Genomic DNA, 18588 nt, shown 5'->3' with positions numbered 1-18588 from the left:
GGAGGGCTGCCTTATTTCGTCCTCCATGGTAGGACACTTTACCATGCCAAGCCAGTAGTCTGGAATCATTGCAGCATAAAGCATGGCAGCGAATGGTCCTGGGTTTTGGTCGCATTCAAACAACATTTGGTCTTTATCTTTCTTTGTTAGCCTCAGGAGAGTGATATCATTCATGGTCACCTGGTTGAAATAGGGGAATTTTTGTAAGGGAACAGTAAAAGGACCCCATTCGTGCTGGGCTGTTTGCGCTTGGCTGAAAGGGATCATCCCAGAGAATAGACACAGGGTGGGGTGAGGGGAGGAGTGTGCTGCACATCCACCCTAAAACTGCAGCCCCTCCTTTTAAATGGCAAACCCAACTGGCATTGCTTGCTATGGGAAAGGAGGGCACTGCAGTTTGAAACCATTCCCAGATGTTATGAAGGCGGAAGAAGCCAACCCCACGTACCCTTTGGCTTACCATTGCTGCCTGGAAACTGAATTCTGTTGCCCAGCCACGTGTGATATGTCACCATACTGGCAGGCAGTCAATATAAAAGACAAAATGTGACCTTGTACCTAAAGCACATGTGCTATCTGCTGTGAATTGCTTGATTCACTGTGAAAGAGTCTCCCTTTTGTTCTCAGAAATGTATCTTCTTAAATTCTACTCTCCCTTTTTATCCCCCCGCAGGTGCAAATGTTTCTATGCTCCCCCTATCGTCTCCATCCCAGAGGTTATCGTAGATTAGAAGGTGAAAAAAAACGCACTTGCAGTGACATGATTTCTGAGCTCCCAGTCTTTCCGCCCTGATAGGGTACAGCTGAATGCATGGAGGCATACTGTGACAGAGGCCAGGAAAGCATTAAGTGAGCACAATGAGAAGAGGCAGAAGACGATGCTGAGGCTAATGGGGGAACAAATGGACATGCTCAGGCATCTGGTAGAGCTGCAGGAAAGGCAACAAGAGCACAGACCACTGCTGCATCCACTGTACAACCGCCTGCCCTCCTCCCCAAGTTCCATATCCTCCTCACCCAGACACCCAAGAACGTGGGGGGCAGGGGAGTAGGCTCCGGGCACCCAGCCACTCCACTCCAGAGGATGGCCCAAGCAACAGAAGGCTGTTATTCAAACAGTTTTGATTTGTAGTGTGGCTACAAATCAAAAATGTGGGGCCTTGTCCTTCCCTCCTCTGCTCCTCCCCCACCTGACCCAGGCTACCTTGTCAGTTATCTCACTTTTTTTTTCAATTAATAAAGAAAGAATGCATGATTTCAAAACAATAGTGACTTTATTTCCTTTGCCAGCTGTGATCAAAGGGGGGATGGTGATTGGCTCACAGGGAATTAAAATCAACAAAAGGGGCGGGTTTGCTTCAAGGAGAAACACACACAACTGTCACACCATAACCTGGCCAGTCATGAAACTGGTTTTCAAAGCCTCTCTGATGTGCAGCATGCCTTGCTGTGCTCTTCTAATCGCCTTGGTGTCCGGCTGCTCAAAATAGGATACCAGGCGATTTGCCTCAACCTCCCACCCCGCCATAAACGTCTTCCCCCTTACTCTCACAGATATTATGGAGCACACAGCAAGCAGCAATAACAATGGGAATGTTGGTTGTGCTGAGGTCTAACCTAGCCAGCAAACAGCGCCAGTGAGCTTTTAAACGTCCAAAGGCACATTCTACCACCATTCTGCACTTGCTCAGCCTATAGTTGAACTGCTCCTTACTACTGTCCAGGCTGCCTGTGTACAGCTTCATGAGCCATGGCAGCAAGGGGTAGGCTGGGTCCCCAAGGATAACTATTGGCATTTCAACATTCCTAACAATAATTTTCTGCTCTGGGAACTAAGTCCCTTCTTGCAGCTGCTCGAACAGCTCAGAGTTCCTAAAGATGCGAGCATCATGCACCTTTCCCAGCCATCCCACGCTGATGTCGGTGAAACATCCCTTGTGATCCAGCAGTGTTTGCAGCACCATTGAGAAGCACCCCTTGCAGTTTACGTACTGGTTGGCAAGGTGGTCCAGTGCCAAGATACGGATATGCGTTCTGTCTATCTCCCCACCACAGTTAGGGAATCCCATTGCAGCAAAGCCATCCACTATGACCTGCACATTTCCCAGAGTCACTACCGTTGTTAGCAGAAGGTCAGTGATTGCATTGGCTACTTGGATCACAGCAACCCCCACAGTAGATTTGCCCACTCCAAATCGATTCCCAACTGACCGGTAGCAGTCAGGCATTACAAGCTTCCACAAGGCTATCGCCACTCACTTCTCAACTGTCAGGACAGCTTTCATCTTGGTATTCCTGCACTTTGGAGCTGGGGAAAGCAACTCATAAAGTTCCAGAAAAGTGGCCTTTACACATGCGAAAGTTTTGCAGCCGCTGGGAATCATCCCATACCCGCAACACTATGCAGTTCCACCAGTCTGTGCTTGTTTGCTGCGCCCAGAATCAGAATTCCACTGTATCAACCTGCCCCACTGCCACCATGATGTCCCAATTGCCACATCCCGTGCTTTCAGGAATGTCTGTGTCCCTGTCCTCCTCACAATCGTCCTTGTGCTGGCAGCTCCTAGCCAGGTTCTGCACATACTGCAGGATAATGCATGAGGTGTTTACAATGCTCACAGCAGCAGCGGTGAGCTGAGCGGGCTCCATGCCTGCTTTGCTATGGTGTCTGCACAGGTAACCCAGGAAAAAAGGTGCAAAACAATTGTCTGCCATTGCTTTCATGGAGGGAGGGAGGGAGGGGAGACCGACGACATGTACCCAAAACCACCCGTGACAAAGTTTTTTTCCCCATCAGGCATTGGGAGCTTAACCCAGAATTCCAATGGGCAGAGGAGACTGCAGAGACTGTGGGATAGCTACCCACAGTGCACCACTCCATGAGTCGATGCTAGCCATGGTATTGAGGATGCACTCCACCGACATAATGTGCTTAGTGGGGACATACACAATCAACTGTATAAAATCGCTTTCTAAAGATCAACTTCTGTAAAATTGACCTACTTTCATAGTGTAGACAAACCCTGAGGTACAAAGTCTGCCAGGGCTACTCCTAGGGTAATGGAGCTTATGCACAATCCCTTGCTCAAAGCTGCACATAAAGTCCTACTCAAATACTAGGTGACAACAATATAGAGTCATATATTTTAGGGCCATAAGGGACCATTATGATAATCTAGTCTAACCTCCTCCTACACAACACAGGCCACAGATTTCACCCAGTAATGCCTACATGTAGCCCAACAATTGTGTATTTATCACATCATCTAGAAACTCCAGGCATTTACAGCATCAAACTGAATAGTGAAGGATAATTGCAATCTTAACTACCTCTCTAATAAAAATATATATTATTGTTATCAAGTCTAAGGCCATGTCTACACTACTGGCTAAATCGGCACTGCAGTTTCGATTTAGCAGATCTTTAAAACACACTAAACTGATGGGAAAGAGCTCTCCCATTGACATCTGTACTCCACCTCTCCAAGAGGCAGACGCTATGTTGAAGGGAGAGTGTCTCCTGTCAACATAGTGCAGTGTAGACACAGTTGTAAGTTGACCTAACTTACGTCAACTTCAGTTACGTAACCTATGTAACTGAAGTAGCGTAACTTAGATCGACTTACAATATAGCGTAGACCAGCCATAAGGAAATGTTTTTTAATCACAATACAACAGCCTTGAATCTGACCCAAAATAAAAGCTATTTTCAACAGTAATATAAAAATAAAAGCACCACACAAAATTCTTCTAAATAATAAACATAAAATGTGTATATATTTATGTACAATATTAGTTTAACATATTTTTCAGCTTTAAATGTAATTCCTACATATACAGAATTTTACCCTAAAGCAACAACATTATACACTTTTCTTATTAAGCTGCAGCATTCCCATAAACTGCAATTATAATGTTTCCCAAAAATATACTAAATTGATTCATATATTAACTGATCATTTAAAAAGCAACCATATGTGGGCAGCAGTTGCTGCTGTTGCTGTGTAATTAGATAATTGTTTCTTTATACTTGATAAGAATAATGTGTTGGTGTATTATGTTAGCAATGTCAGATGGATGATGTCCTTAGCTATTCATTGCCTTGCTTTCATAGTTCTTGCATTGGTAAGTGATGTCATTGCTGCAGAGGTCTCAGCAGCAGCTACATTGCAGCTGGGAAATGAACAGTGTAGCTGACTTTACCCTCTGCGTGGTTCCTCAACTATCTTTTGTGGTATTTGCATATGGCCCTTTGTGAATTCCTCTCAAACATATTTTAAACTCAGTACACCCTGCCAGAAATACACAACAAAGAGGCTCTAATACTAAATGCTTTGGAAGAATACAAAGAACTTACCTTTGGGATGCCGGATTTGCTTTCCTTTTTAAGGAAGGTGTTATACAGCACATCATTTTGGCTAACATCACATTGGATGTCTGTCAGACACTACCTTTTTTAAGTGTCAACCCATCAAATTAATTGCTTTGTTCTGATTGTGGGTTGGGTGATATACTCCCCATCCCACATTTCACCTGCTGATAAAGGGAATGTATACGTTTTTGAGAAGGACAAAATGAACAAGAACTGGAAGAGTAATCATGTTTATAACCTTATTAAGTAAGTAAAACTGTACTGAAATGGTGAAACAAGTAAAGGCAACTTGCCAACATACCACTCAGACACTGCCGTACTTCTTTTAAAACTTTGTCAGATAATTTGGCACTAAGAAACTATTGACAATTTAATATTTTTATGTACTACAGATACAGTATATATTTTGGCTTGTAGTGCAGAATTAGGCATTTAAAATGACTCTCTTCATGAATTACAATGAATATATTTGGGAAAATATCCTTTTAGCAGTTATTTCCTCAAGAGGTTCCCTGTTGTTATGCTAAAGTTATGATGGAAATTATTTTATTTGAACTATTTTTAATGATATATAAATTCTCAATTTATTTAATCTTGTGGGATGGTGGGGTGGACACTTTCTTTAACACACATATCAGATACAATTCTGCTACATTACTGATCATTTTATAACAAATGCAACACATCTTTAGCCATCTAGAAACTTCAAGATTGTCACTATGCTAGATATTGTGGTCACTCGAGACTTCACAGCAACAGCAGAGAGTACTCTAAGCCTTCTGCTTCAACAGCAGAGGCTCTTGCCACTTGATCTGGCTTGGCGCTCTCTCTCCTCTGCCCCTACTCCACTCAGGGAGAATATTTTGGAAGTAGCAGGTTTGCAGATGACACAAAAATTAGGAGAGTGGCAAATAATGAAGAGGACAGGTCACTGAACAGAGCAATGTGGATTGCTTTGTAAGTTGGGTGCAAGCAAACCATATGTGTTTTAATATGGCTAAATGTAAATGTATACATCTTAGTACAAAAAATGAGTAGGCCATACTTACAGGATGGCATCTCTATCCTGGGAAGCAGTGCCTCTGAAAAAGGTTTGGGGGGGAGGAGGTAGATAAGCAGTTGAACATGAGTGCTCCCAGTGCAATGCTGTGGTCAAAAGGGGTAATGTGATCCTTGGATACGTAAACAGCGGAACCTCCTGTAGGAAAAGAGAGGTTATGTTACTTCTGTATTTGCTACTGGTGCAACCACTGGTGGAATACTGTGTCCAGTTCTGATGCCCACAGATGAAGAAAGATGTAGATAAATTGGAGAGGGTTCATAGAAGACCCACAAGAATCAATAAAGGATTAGAAAACATGCCTTATAGTGACAAATTCAAGGGGCACAATCTTTTTTGCTTACCAAAGAGAAGGTTAAGGGGTGACTTTATGATAGCCTATTTCTATTTACATGGGGAACAAATATGTATTGATGGGCTCTTCAGTCCAACAGAGAACGTATAACATGATCCGATGGCTGGAAGTTGAAGTTAGACAGATTTTGACTGGAAATAAGGAGTACATTTTTAACATTGAGGATAATTAACCACTGGAATAATTTACCAAGTTTTGTGGTGTATTCTCCATCATTCGTAACTTTTAAATCAAGCTTGGATGTTTTTTTCTAAAAGATCTGCTCCTGGAATTATTCTTGGGAAGTTCTATAACTTGTATCAATGTATTGCAGGTCAGACTGGAATATTCACAATGATCCCTTCTGGCCTCGGAATCTATGAATCCTGTCTTCTAAGTCTGATCTGGAAAATACTAAAGTTGCCTGATAATGTTATATCACATTTCCAACCCACTGAACTCAAAGCCTGGGGTTTATGTTACCATGTCTATTCCCCCCGCCCCCGGTGTGTGTTCTATGTAGATCCAAGGCAGTAAAAGCCCATAACGCTCAGGGCAGTAACAGGGCCCAAAATAGATAATCCTTAGCATGTAATTACTAGGGGAATCCGCAGTAGTTTTCCTAGTTACTGCACTATTCTGCCTTGAGATTCTTAGAGAACCAGCAAATGCCAGAATGCTTTTCTCACTCTTGAATTTATGAACAGGGCTTCAATTCTCAGAGACTGTTTCCCCGAGCCACCCACGTCCACCATGATTCGCAGCTCTGGGCTTCAGCTGTGGGGCAGAGGGTGTCTCAGGGCTTTAGCTGCGGGAGCACCGTTGCTTGGGGCTTCAACGCTGTATGGAGGTGGGGGGGGTGTGCCACGGCTTGGGGCTTCAGGGGTGCTGCGGCTCGGGGCTTTAGCACTGCAGGGAGGCACCGGGGCTCCCATGGGTTTGAAAATATTTACCGGAGCTCTGCTCTGGATGCCTCTGCTGATGAATTTAAACCCTGCTTATGTGTGTGGATGTCAAAAAAGGGCAAAGACTTCCTTTTCTCTCCTCACCAGACCTAGGATTAGTAAGGCATTGGCTCATAATAGGCCACTACTGGAAGTTCCAGCTGTGTTAAGAATAGCCCTGTGGTGTCTCCTAACCACCAAAGATCGAGCCTTTGTAACTGAATCTTTCACCATATATAGATAGATATTAATTGTTAGATTATTAAGTGATGGGGAAGAAAGATTTTGTTTGTGATATCATTTTATTTTTTTCCTATCCTAATTTAATTTTTCTTTTTAAGTAATAAATTTAATAATCCCTATTTTTCTGAATTTTAGCCAGAAACTTCAATCTGTATATCATTAGTATAATTCTTGCAGTTTACTTTAATAATCTTAAACCGGGTTTAGGGAAATTATAATAAAAAGCAAAACAGTTAAGTGGAAGTGGGAAAAGCAGTTAGTAATACTTAGGCCTCTTTGAATACATGACCCCTTTTCCAAAAGTAACTTGGGTTTACATTGCTACCTTAAATTCAAGATATCTGCTCTAGGAAACATAAATTTATAACCAGAAAAGAAAAGAGAGATAACAGACCTGGAATCATTATGCTCATGGATAAATTGATAGGTACAGAATCCCAAATAAAGATATCAGGAAGGATCTAAAGTATGTGTTCACTACAGTTCTATTATATCAAACAGGAAAGCAACAAAATTGTTTCTGGAAAACCTTGTAGTAACAAATGCAAACAAAAGAGAAGCATAAAATTGATAAGAAAATAGAACTGGGTTGATTAGATCAATTCTATTAAAAGCTCTGAAAGACAATAAATGATTCAATACAGGTAATCTGTAGTTCAGGTTTACTCAGTAATCCACTGGAGGTCTTTGTCAAAATCTTTTGACAAGCTAATTAAAAGAAGACTGTTATGCAACACTGACTATTTACCTTTGTGAAATGAATCAACCCATCTTCAAGTTTCTACATCCATATTTTCCACTCAGCAGTGTCCCAGTGACCTTTCCTGATACTATAAATAGACTCCTCCTTCATCATGATAGCTTCTGAGTAACATGCTATTTGAATAATGTACCTTTTTAGAGATGTTTGTGCGAAAGAATAAAAATTTGGGGAAGACATTATATGCTGAAATCCAATTATTGCACATCTGTAGCATGTTCACTATAAACTCTGATTCAGAAGCAGTTTGTCCCTCAGGAAAAAGGATTAAGCTGTGCATGTCTCAATATTCTCCCCTGTATTTCCAACATTTCCTACATATGGCACAAAAACATACCTTGAAAACAAATGAAAACCTTAATACATCTTTAAAAAAGAGAAGCTACGTTATTAGTGTATTTCATTTAATACACATTTGTAACATCCAGATAGCACCTATTTCCTAATTAGAGCTGGTAGTGATCACGCTATTTTCTTAGTTGGTAGCCGAGGAATTGGTAAGGAATCAAATTCAAATTTTAGGCCAAATCTCAAACTACTTGTTCTTAGATTAGAAAGTATTTGAGTTGTCCCCAAATTTTCCTGCCCTTGCTGAAATCCATCTCAGTGCCCTAATAGTGTATAGTAAGCTTTGGTTGGCTGGTTGTTGCCTTTTAGTTTTATCAATGGGACAGCTGAGTTTAGAGGGAGCCAGGGCATTCTGGGGCTTTGCTGAGAAATATCTGGTTCATACATGTCACATACTGGAGAAAAAAACCCTGCCCTGCTGATCATCTGAATTGCTTACATGACTTCTCAAACTGTTGGGGTATTCAGTACCTGAATTGACACTGTTTATTCAAATGCTCTGGTTTTGCTTTAGGTAGCTTGATCTGATATGGGGGCTGTATGCAGGAGACACGGTTTCTAGTCCCAAATCTACAGCTGACTTTTTAAGTTAAGAGATTTACTCAAGGTTACCTTTCTGCACTTCAGTTTCTCCATCTGTACAAAGAGGATAATAATACCTTTCTAAAGCACTTTGAATTCTGTGGATGTGAAGTGCTATGGAAATACTAGGATAAATTCTGGCAGGAACCTGAGTATGATGCCCTGCCACCCGTTCCTTATGGATACACACTTACCTACAAACACAGTCTTAATAGGTACCGATACCATGGTTAAGATTCATAGATTCATAGATATTAAGGTCAGAAGGGACCATTATGATCATCTAGTCCGACCTCCTGCACAACACAGGCCACAGAATCTCACCCACCCACTCCTGCGAAAAACCTCTCACCTATGTCTGAGCTATTGAAGTCCTCAAATCGTGGTTTAAAGATCCAAGGAGCAGAGAATCCTCCAGCAAGTGACCCATGCCCCATGCTACAGAGGAAGGCGAAAGAATCCAAATAATTTAAAAAGCACTTACACAGGCATACGCAATGACACGGCCACTTACAATTGTATAAATTATACTTTGTGACATATTTTTTGAACAGGTGTAACTCAGTTAAGTCAAAAAGGCTTTTTGCTGGATTAATGCCAGAAAAGCCTTCTGGACAGTAGGAGTAAAGAGTAGGGGGATGTGCATTATGGACATTACTGTGTCAAAGAGCACTCATGCATAGACACACGTACATGTGAACTACAGTCTTATCCTTTTGGACATGCGCTCCCTGTAGCTTCTGCTGCGGACAGCCTCTCAGCAATGTTTTGGAAGAGTCAGGATAGGGGTAGCCAGCTTCTACTCTCCACGCTTGCCCCAGACCTTCACTTCACTGACCAGGTGTGAAGTACCAGCTACATTTTATCTGTAAGTATCATGAATAGGCTGCTGTAGGATTTTTAGGGAATATTGGTCTATGAAATGTATTCTTTCAGACAGTCTCACATCAGTCTGATATGGTTGGGGCTGATGTGGCATTCTGTTTGTTAATCATTCTGAAAGGTAGAAAACTAATCTAGTTGATACTACTTACTGTAGCTGACCTTTTTCTGGAAGTTTCTTTAATATTCTAGAACTGCTAGCTTTATCTTCGCTCAACAAGAAAGCTACATTCTGCCCCTACCCGTTCACCAAACATTCTTTTATACAACTTAAAATGCAATTCAAGGCCATGTGATTATCATAACATAACAATCATGACTGCACCTAAAGTCTCAGGACATTGCATTGTGGCATGTGTGTATCAGTGATTGTGATAATTTCACCCTGTTGTGTTTTTATTGATTCACTTTGTGCGAGCTTGTTTCATTTTTTTTTTTTTGTAAATTTGCATATCTAACGGAAACACTTCTCTACTTAGGACCATGATAATATTTTAGGTAATTGATCAGTGTATTCATCCTGGTTAATTCAAGTTGATTAGATCTAGTTTACTGTAACATTTCAGTGAAGATTTCTGTGATAGCTTTTTTGTACGAGCTCCAGAAATTCTTCAAACAATGTCATTGTCTTTTTATGTCCATCTGTGTTTTTGGATGCTATGAGAACTTAGAGAGATTCAGATTTCCGTTTTGCAATCTGTGGGGCCTATTCACAAATAATTGACTTATGTTTTTATTTTCAGTTTTTGTTGACTGGCATTTTATTGGTATTTAAAATATGTTTAACACATTTTTATTATACCTAAAACTAGGACATTCTTATCAAAGTGAGGCATCACAGGCTGATATGCAGTATTGTGAACAGCAGATATCATCAGCATTCTTTGCACTCCTTCACCAAGCAGGGAAAAACAAATAAAAACTGCATATTATTCTCATAGCAGAGTCTGTTCTCCCTTTGATATGTGCATGTACCTCGGATTAATGCTAAAGAGAGTAATGCCCCTTTGGTGAGCTCAGAAAATATTCCCAGAGTAAAGCTTCACTTCACCAGATAACTGGGTGAGGGGAAGGAGTGAAGAATTCAATTTGGGCAAGTTTGATTATGAACATAGGACTTGTCAGGTTATATTGCCCAATTTTCCATCTAGTCTGGTATTCTGCATCTGCCAGTAGTCAATTACTACAGGGGGTCAGAGAAAGATGAATCAGCTCCTCCTACCCAGTTCATCTACACCTCAGTTCCGTAAAAGATCTCTGTTCTTCAGAGTCCTTGATTTTGATAGGAGTTAAGAATTTGCTTACGTTTTTTTGCTGAATACAAATGCACTTAAACACGTCCTTAAGTGTTTTGTTGAATTGGGGTCCTAACCAGATCTGTATTTCTGTATGTAGGGGGTCAATCATGTTACACATAGAAGCATAGATGCACCTTTTCTCTCTGGTTTAGGCTTGGTAGCTATAAATGTAACTGGTCATAAAATTACCTAGGTCTTTTAAAACTTCAGTCACAGTATTTGTCTCAATGATTTTCTGTGGCAGTGAACTTCTGTGGCTGACTATACACTCCCTAAAATATGTATCCCTTTTAATTGTGCTCCATTCTATTGCCTTTTAACTACACTAAATGACTCCATGTAAAATGAGGTCATTAGGTATCATGTCATTTGTACTATGCCACAGGATAAAAAAAAAAAAAGACTTCTCTGTTCTGAATTTTCAATACTTCCATAACTCAATTCCATTTTACAGTAAATATTGTTATGCTTTGCAATTTCTCATCGTACATAAGCCCTGCCATATTGCTAACCAACTGTTTTCATTGCCCTCCTCTAGAATTTCTCAGGTCACTCACCACTAGATATTTTTTGAGATGTGGCAACTAAAATTGAACACAATACTTCAGCTCAGGGATGTGTACTGTTTTATATAGTTATTAAAAAGAAAGCAAGTAATTATTTAAAAAGCCATTCATGCCATTCTTCAGTTTTTTTAGACACAGATACATTTGCATGCTCAAGAGATTTGAATGTGTTTATTTATAATACTGCAAGATATATAGACCATCAATGTCAAAGCCAACATATATAGATGATTTTAATATCCACAGTGTTTTTCACTGTAATCAGGTTATTTGGAATCTAGATACAAATTTCAATTTTAACTTTTTCAAATTTCAATTTTTCCATCTCCTGATCCCACTGACAATTTTGTCCCTCACAGGTAATACTTGACAAGTATTACCTACCCAGGGCCTGAAAATCCTGGCCTTAAAATCAATGGGAATTTTGCCAGTGACTAGCAGCTTAAGCCCCATAGTCCTCAGTCAATGCTGAGGTAAAACTGTACAGCTTTGGTCTGTGAAAGTGATGAGTATCAGTCAATGGAAGCTGAAGGCATTCATAGGTGAGGCTCAATGTTTTGCTGGATTAAGCACTAAGGCCCTGATCCTGCAAAGATTGACACATCCACTTAATTTTGCATCCTGTGAGTAGCCCCATTTTAGTCAATGGCATTGCTCACATGTAAAGTCTTGGCAGGATTGGGGCTCAAAAGGTTAATCTTCTGACTGCAGTAAGAGCATGGTTTGAAAATAGCATCAGGGATTTCTATATATCTTGTAGAAAGGGAAGCAATGTTTGAAGTTTTCTTCTTTGTCTCTGAGAAGGGACAGAGCTTGCATTTTTAACTTTACATATAGTCAGATTTTTGTTCTCCTCTGCAAAAATGGTACTTCTGAAGATAGCCTGATTCCAAGGCTCACTCCATTCTGATGATGCAAAGCAGCTAGAAATCCATCAGCACTGATCCCATCAGAATTCTTCATGGAGGAGAGGAATCCTTCAGTGCCATACAATTGTAGAGTGTTGGTAGGAAAAAGGGGATGCAATCCCCATCTCACATGATGGGCATTTTAGATCTTTAGCAGACAGATGTATATTTAAGCAGTCCTAATTTCAAACTAAGAGGAAGGCAAAGCCAAATTTTTTCTCATTTCCCTTTGCCCACACCCCTGGTTTTGACTCAAGATGTCCTCAGCTGGACCAGAAGACTAAAATTTGACCTGCTTCATTTTTTTAATCTCAGTTTAAAAGTGCATGCAATTTTTATCTGAGGTATCATCTTCACAACCAATAAAATCGAAGCCAAGTCAGCAGTCTGGTTTACCAGCCATAAAGCTAGCACTCAATGAGCAACCCTACAATAAGAAACCAAATGTGTGCGTGCACTAGAGACAAAAATCAAAAATGGAAATATGTTTTAAATTCAAATCTCCGAGGGTGTATAATTATATCAGGGTGAATAATGTGCACACATTTCCCAAGTATTTGCTCAATTTATAACTGAATTCATTGTAGCTGTGCTTGTGCTGCTTTTGGCTTCACTTTCTGTGAATTTTCAAGCTACTGAGATTTATTATCACAAGTGCCCAGTTACATGTCGTAGAAGACATCATAACCCAGCATAGGAACAGGAGGCTCTGAACCCCGAACCAGAGCCCTGCTACAGAGCCATTAAAAGAACCAGGAAGACCATAATTATGACAGCATGTGACATTACTTTATGTGAAAGTGACAGAGGAAATTTTATCTATAAATACTGTATCTAGATAATAAATATTTCAGTAACATGACTTCTTTAGGAAAGATGCAAGTGGCAAGTCATGAGGAGCCCATGAAGGAAAAAATTTAAAATGTTCTAAAACGTCTTAACACTGCATTTCTCCTAACTTTCTAAACAGCTACTTCTCCATGAGAAATGTAGGCCCTGATTAAGCAAAGCACTTAAGTATGTGTTTACTTTTACCTGACCTCAGTGAAATTTAAGCATATACTTAAGAATATAATTAAGCAGTTGCTAAATCATGTCCTCAATGTTTTCCTTCTTCTATCCCTACTCCTGGTTATGGAAATCACATTCATCCATTTAAGGAAGAAGAAAAAATACCATGTGAACTAATCTTAGCCACCAATACAGTTTGAATGTTGAATCACAACCATCACAGACTCACAGTCAGAGCCGTCCCTAGCGTATGGCGAATTGGGGCAACCACTGTGGGCCCCGTGCTTTGGGGAGCCCTGTGGGTCGGTGTGTTTGGCTGCAGCGGTCAGTCCCGGAAATGGATGGGTCGGTCCCAGAAGTGACGGATTCATCACTTCCACCCCGGGCCCCGCACCCACCTAGGGACGGCCCTGCTCAGAGTAAGCCATGCGCCCTCAATTTACAGAGATAAAATGAAGAAAACCCACCAAATATAATTCTTCAGTAAATTAGAATAATGAACACATTCCAGGAAATTCTGATTTACTCACTTTTTTTTATTTATCATGGTTTTTATGGTAGTGCCTAGGAGCCAACTGAGAACCGGACCTTGTTGTGCTAGGTAAAGCACATACTTAAAGTAAGAGACAGTCCTTGCTACAAAGAGATTACAATCTAAACAGACAAGACTGACGTTGGGTAGGAAAATGGGATAGTGCATACAAGCAGAGTGAACAGTGTGGTGGTGGCAAACATCATGTTAGTTCTACCACTTTTTTGGCTTCATCTTATTTAAATTCTTTGCGTGGGGTTTTGTTAAAAGGGGATTAGTAAAACAGAAAGACAGAGAAAACATGGTTGGAAGAGATTTGGAAACTGTGAGAGTGGGAGGTGGAAGGGGGGGGTGGAGCAAACAGCTAATTCGCACAGGAGATGGGGGAATGTACAGAGTGAAAAGTGCAAAAAGCAATCTGACATTATCAGTGTCATTGGCTCCCTGCTTGAATTGCTTTCTGCAGCTGCTGTGCTGGCTTCAGTGTCTGGCTCACTCCTCACTGCAGTTTCTTTCTCAAAAGCCACATGGTTGCTGTGAAGAAGAATGTTAGATAAGTCCTAGTGTCCCCAGATAAGGTCGCACTCTGCACAGCTTTGGGTCTAGGGGAGAAGGTTTGTCCCAGATGGACCCCATTATACTTCCTTCCCTGTCCCCCAGTGCAGAAGCACCTACTTGAACTGCTTTCTGCAGCAGCTGTACCCACTTCTAATCTCTGGTTATTCATATAAACCCCACAAGCTGAAATTTACTAAATTATTTGCTGCAAATTATTCTCTCAGTTTATTATTGAGAAACAAAAAAGTTATTTTTTAAAAAAGTTGAAAAGTCCCTTGGGAAGAGTACTGCATAGAGATTCTCAGGGCCTAACAATATCCAAGTACTAGGTTTTATTGGAAATTGCCTCAACATTGCCAGTTGAGATTAATGAGTCCTGAACACCATCAAAACGTTTATGGAGCATATATAAAATTTTATTCATCGTAGCTTTACACCCTAAAACCCAGTCTCTGAGTAAACATATGCAATACAAGTGAAAGTCTTTTCCATTCCCCTCTGATTAAGTTTAGCACCACATGCTGTCAAAACATTCAATACTGTCTGGTAACAGATTTACTTAGGGGCTGGGCAAAAGTTACAGGTTTTGGTACCCAAATGTCTAGTGTGGACAATATAAGAACATAAGAATGGCCATGCTGGATCAGACCAAAGGTCCCTCTAGCCCAGGATCCTGTCTACCAACAGTGGCCAGTGCCAGGTGCCCCAGAGAGGATGAACAGAACAGGTAATCATCAAGTGAGACATCCCCTGTCACTCATTCCCAGCTTCTGGCAAACAGAAGCTAGGGACACCATTCCTTCCCATCCTGGCTAATAGCCATTGATGGACCTATTCTCCATGAATTTATCTAGTTCTTTTTTGAACCCTGTTATGGTCTTGGCCTTCACAACATCCTCTGGCAAGGAGTTCCACAGGTAGACTGTTTGTTGTGCGAAGAAATACTTCCTTTTATTTGTTTTAAACCTGCTGTCTATTAATTTCATTTGGTGACCCCTAGTTCTTGTGTTATGAGAAGTAGTAAACAACACTTCCTTATCTACTTTCTGTACACCAGTCATGATTTTATAGACCTCAATCATATCTCCCCTTAGCTGTCTCTTTTCCAAGCTGTAAAGTCCCAGTCTTATTAATCTCTCCTCATACAGAAGCCGTTCCATACCCCTAATAATTTTTATTGCCCTTTTCTGAACCTTTTCCAATTCCCATATATCTTTTTTGAGATGGGGCAACCACATCTGCACATAGTATTCAAGATGTGGGCATACCATGGATTTATATAGAGGCAACATGATATTTTCTGTCTTATTATCTATCCCTTTCTTAATTATTCCCAGAATTCTTTTCGCTTTTTTGACTGCCACTGCACATTGAGTGGATGTTTTCAGAGAGCTATCCACAATGACTCCAAGATCTCTTTCTTGAATGGTAACAGCTAATTTAGACCCCATCATTTTATATGTATATTTAGGATTATGCTTTCCAGTATCAACTAGTTTACTGTGTATGACACCCTTTGTGACATTACCTACATTTACCAGAGATTATTAGTATTACAGAAAAATAAAATAAAAAAGGAATGCTGTCATTCTGGATGTTATGATGGAAGAGTGGGACTTGTGCCATTTATAACAGATGTCTGTCAGACAAACACACAAAAGTTTGGGTTTAATTTTAAAGGCCAGCTCAGGTGTGTTTGAATTCCTACCTGAACAATTCAGTCAGCTTTGGTACCACTCTCCACTCCTACAGCACTTCTTCCATAGGGGAAGAGCATTTTTGTGCTTAGTGTGCTACATGAAGATAAATTGTGTTTTCTGTGCACTGCACCTTTAAATATCAAGATGTCCCCTGCCATTTTGTTGATCAGTTCAATGCAGAATGTTAGAGTGAGTCACTGTATTTTCACTCCCATAGATACTTGGTGGTTGTTTTTTTCCATTAATCATAAATATATTCGTGTGTTGTATATGGCAAACCACTACATGTACCAATCAACTCTACTAAATATAGTGGGATTTTTAGTAAGAGAGAGACCTTCGTGAGTTTTATGGAGGAGTCACTTTTGGTTGAGTCAGTAAAGAACATGATCCTCAGTGCCTAGCTTTGTTTTGTTGTGTTTATCATCAAGTGATACACAAAGTGGGAGAAAAAAAACAACCTATATTTGATATTTTAAAATGTCATTTCATTAAAATTCACAAACTGTTATGCCCTGCAAATGCACAAATGTCATGCTTAAAAATGCTTCACAGTTTGTGCGGGAGTGAACATTTTGCAATTGATTGAAAAGAGTATAGCTGTTAAGCAGAGAATAAATGTCTATTTAATGTATTATTTAGTATTTATTTACTTGGCTGGCTGTCCTCCTGTAAATTCTGTTCCGTACTGTATATCCCAAGGTGGTATATGTCATCTGTTACTACTTGGCAGCACAATTTTATTGTTTGATCATGCCTAGGGTATTTTCGAAGAAAGTAAAATAAATTACAGTTCAACCTTTATTAAATAGTGACGATCCTATCTCTGTGGGGGCAACATATATATATTATATATATATTAAGTGCTGTAGATGAATCTGTAGTTGCAAGTGAAAAGTCTATCTTTTGTCAATTCCCTTAATACACCTGAATAATAGTTCATAAGCTTATCATTGGGCTGTCTCAGAGGCAATGGGGAACCACTATTAAAAGTCACAAAACCTTTTATCAGCAATTAAATTTCAATCAATTTATGGAAAAAAAGTTATTTTTTCAGTCTTGATTGATGCTTTTGTTTCACCGTGTGATAAACTATGTTAGCTAGAAGATGAACGAATCTGAAAAGTTCAGGTGCTGCTGAACATGGAACCACCCATTGACAACAGATGTTTACTACCTATCCATTTTCTATCCAAGCCTTGCAAAATTGTTTTTAGCTTTGGTCTCAGTCCCCTATCAGTTTTACCCTCTGTGGTTTTTCTCTCCCTTCATATTCCAAGCTTGCTCTCTCATATTTCTTTTCCACCCCCTCTTCACAAATTTCCTCTCTCACTCAATAGTTCTCCATCCCAGGGTTTCTTAGGATAAGCACTAGTGCATACTCATCTTCCCATATTCAGGTGATGAGTGTTTTGGAAAGTGAATGGCTAATGCAGTGGAGGACCAGATACGAATAATTTAATTTCTTTGTGTCGATAGAGTTTGTCCTCTTCTGTAAGTAGCTCATCTTCCCTGAGAGGAATGACTATTATCCCTGGGTAACAGACATACTTTTGAAGAGCAGAGGGGTTGTTTGTTTTCTGAATGCAACAAATTGCACCAATTAACATCGATTTGAATTTCAGTTTTCAAGATACCTCTGAACTCCCCTAAAGGTCTAACTTTCCCCTATGCAAATTACTTAATATTCCGTGTGCTCGTCAAAACATATTGCCTATGTCACTTGACAACTACTAGTCTGATCCTGAATAATTGACAGCTTTGCATTAGGGAATATTAACATGCTAAATATTCTCATTGACTGTATTAGATGTAACACAATGATGTACTCCAAACTTCAAGCATTATTTATTTCTTAAAAGATGAAAGGTGCATAGACATCTCCACAGCAATTAAATGCAGTGACTGGGAATAAGCCTCATTTAAGTTTATCTTGTAATGTTTCTTTCAGCTTATGCTATAAGAGTAAGTAGGATAATGGCGGTTTAACTTTTCCTGGTGAGGGTAAGGGAAACACAACTATTTCCTGTACCAGACATATTATGAAAAAAGTATACAAATTAAGTGTCTTAGAAATGAACTAATGATCCATTGCAGCAAAACAGTCTACAAAATGAATAGTAGAAAGGAGGATAATGGATAAAAAGAAGCAACAGAATACTTTTTTACTGTGCAGTAGATTCTTCTGAGAGTGAGGGTTCCTATGTGTATTCCACACATCGGCTATATATGTGCACCATGCACCTAAGTCTGGAATTTCTTGCAAGCTGTGTCTGTTTGCCCACACATGCACTGTACAGCTCCTCAGGCTCCCAACTGAGAACATAAAAGGTGGTGTGGGCCAACACCTTTCCAGTTCCTTCTTACCGCTGCATGGTCTGAGTCAAAATGTTTGATTTCTCAGCTCCTTTTTACTCATTTCTGTAAGAATTGTATATAGTTTGGTTTTAGTAGTTTTTATAGTATAGTACAGCATAGATAGTATTTGTA

The sequence above is a fragment of the Chelonia mydas genome, chromosome 3, assembly GCF_015237465.2.
Source record: "Chelonia mydas isolate rCheMyd1 chromosome 3, rCheMyd1.pri.v2, whole genome shotgun sequence".
Taxonomy (NCBI): domain Eukaryota; kingdom Metazoa; phylum Chordata; order Testudines; family Cheloniidae; genus Chelonia; species Chelonia mydas.
This window is presented reverse-complemented; position numbering follows the sequence as displayed.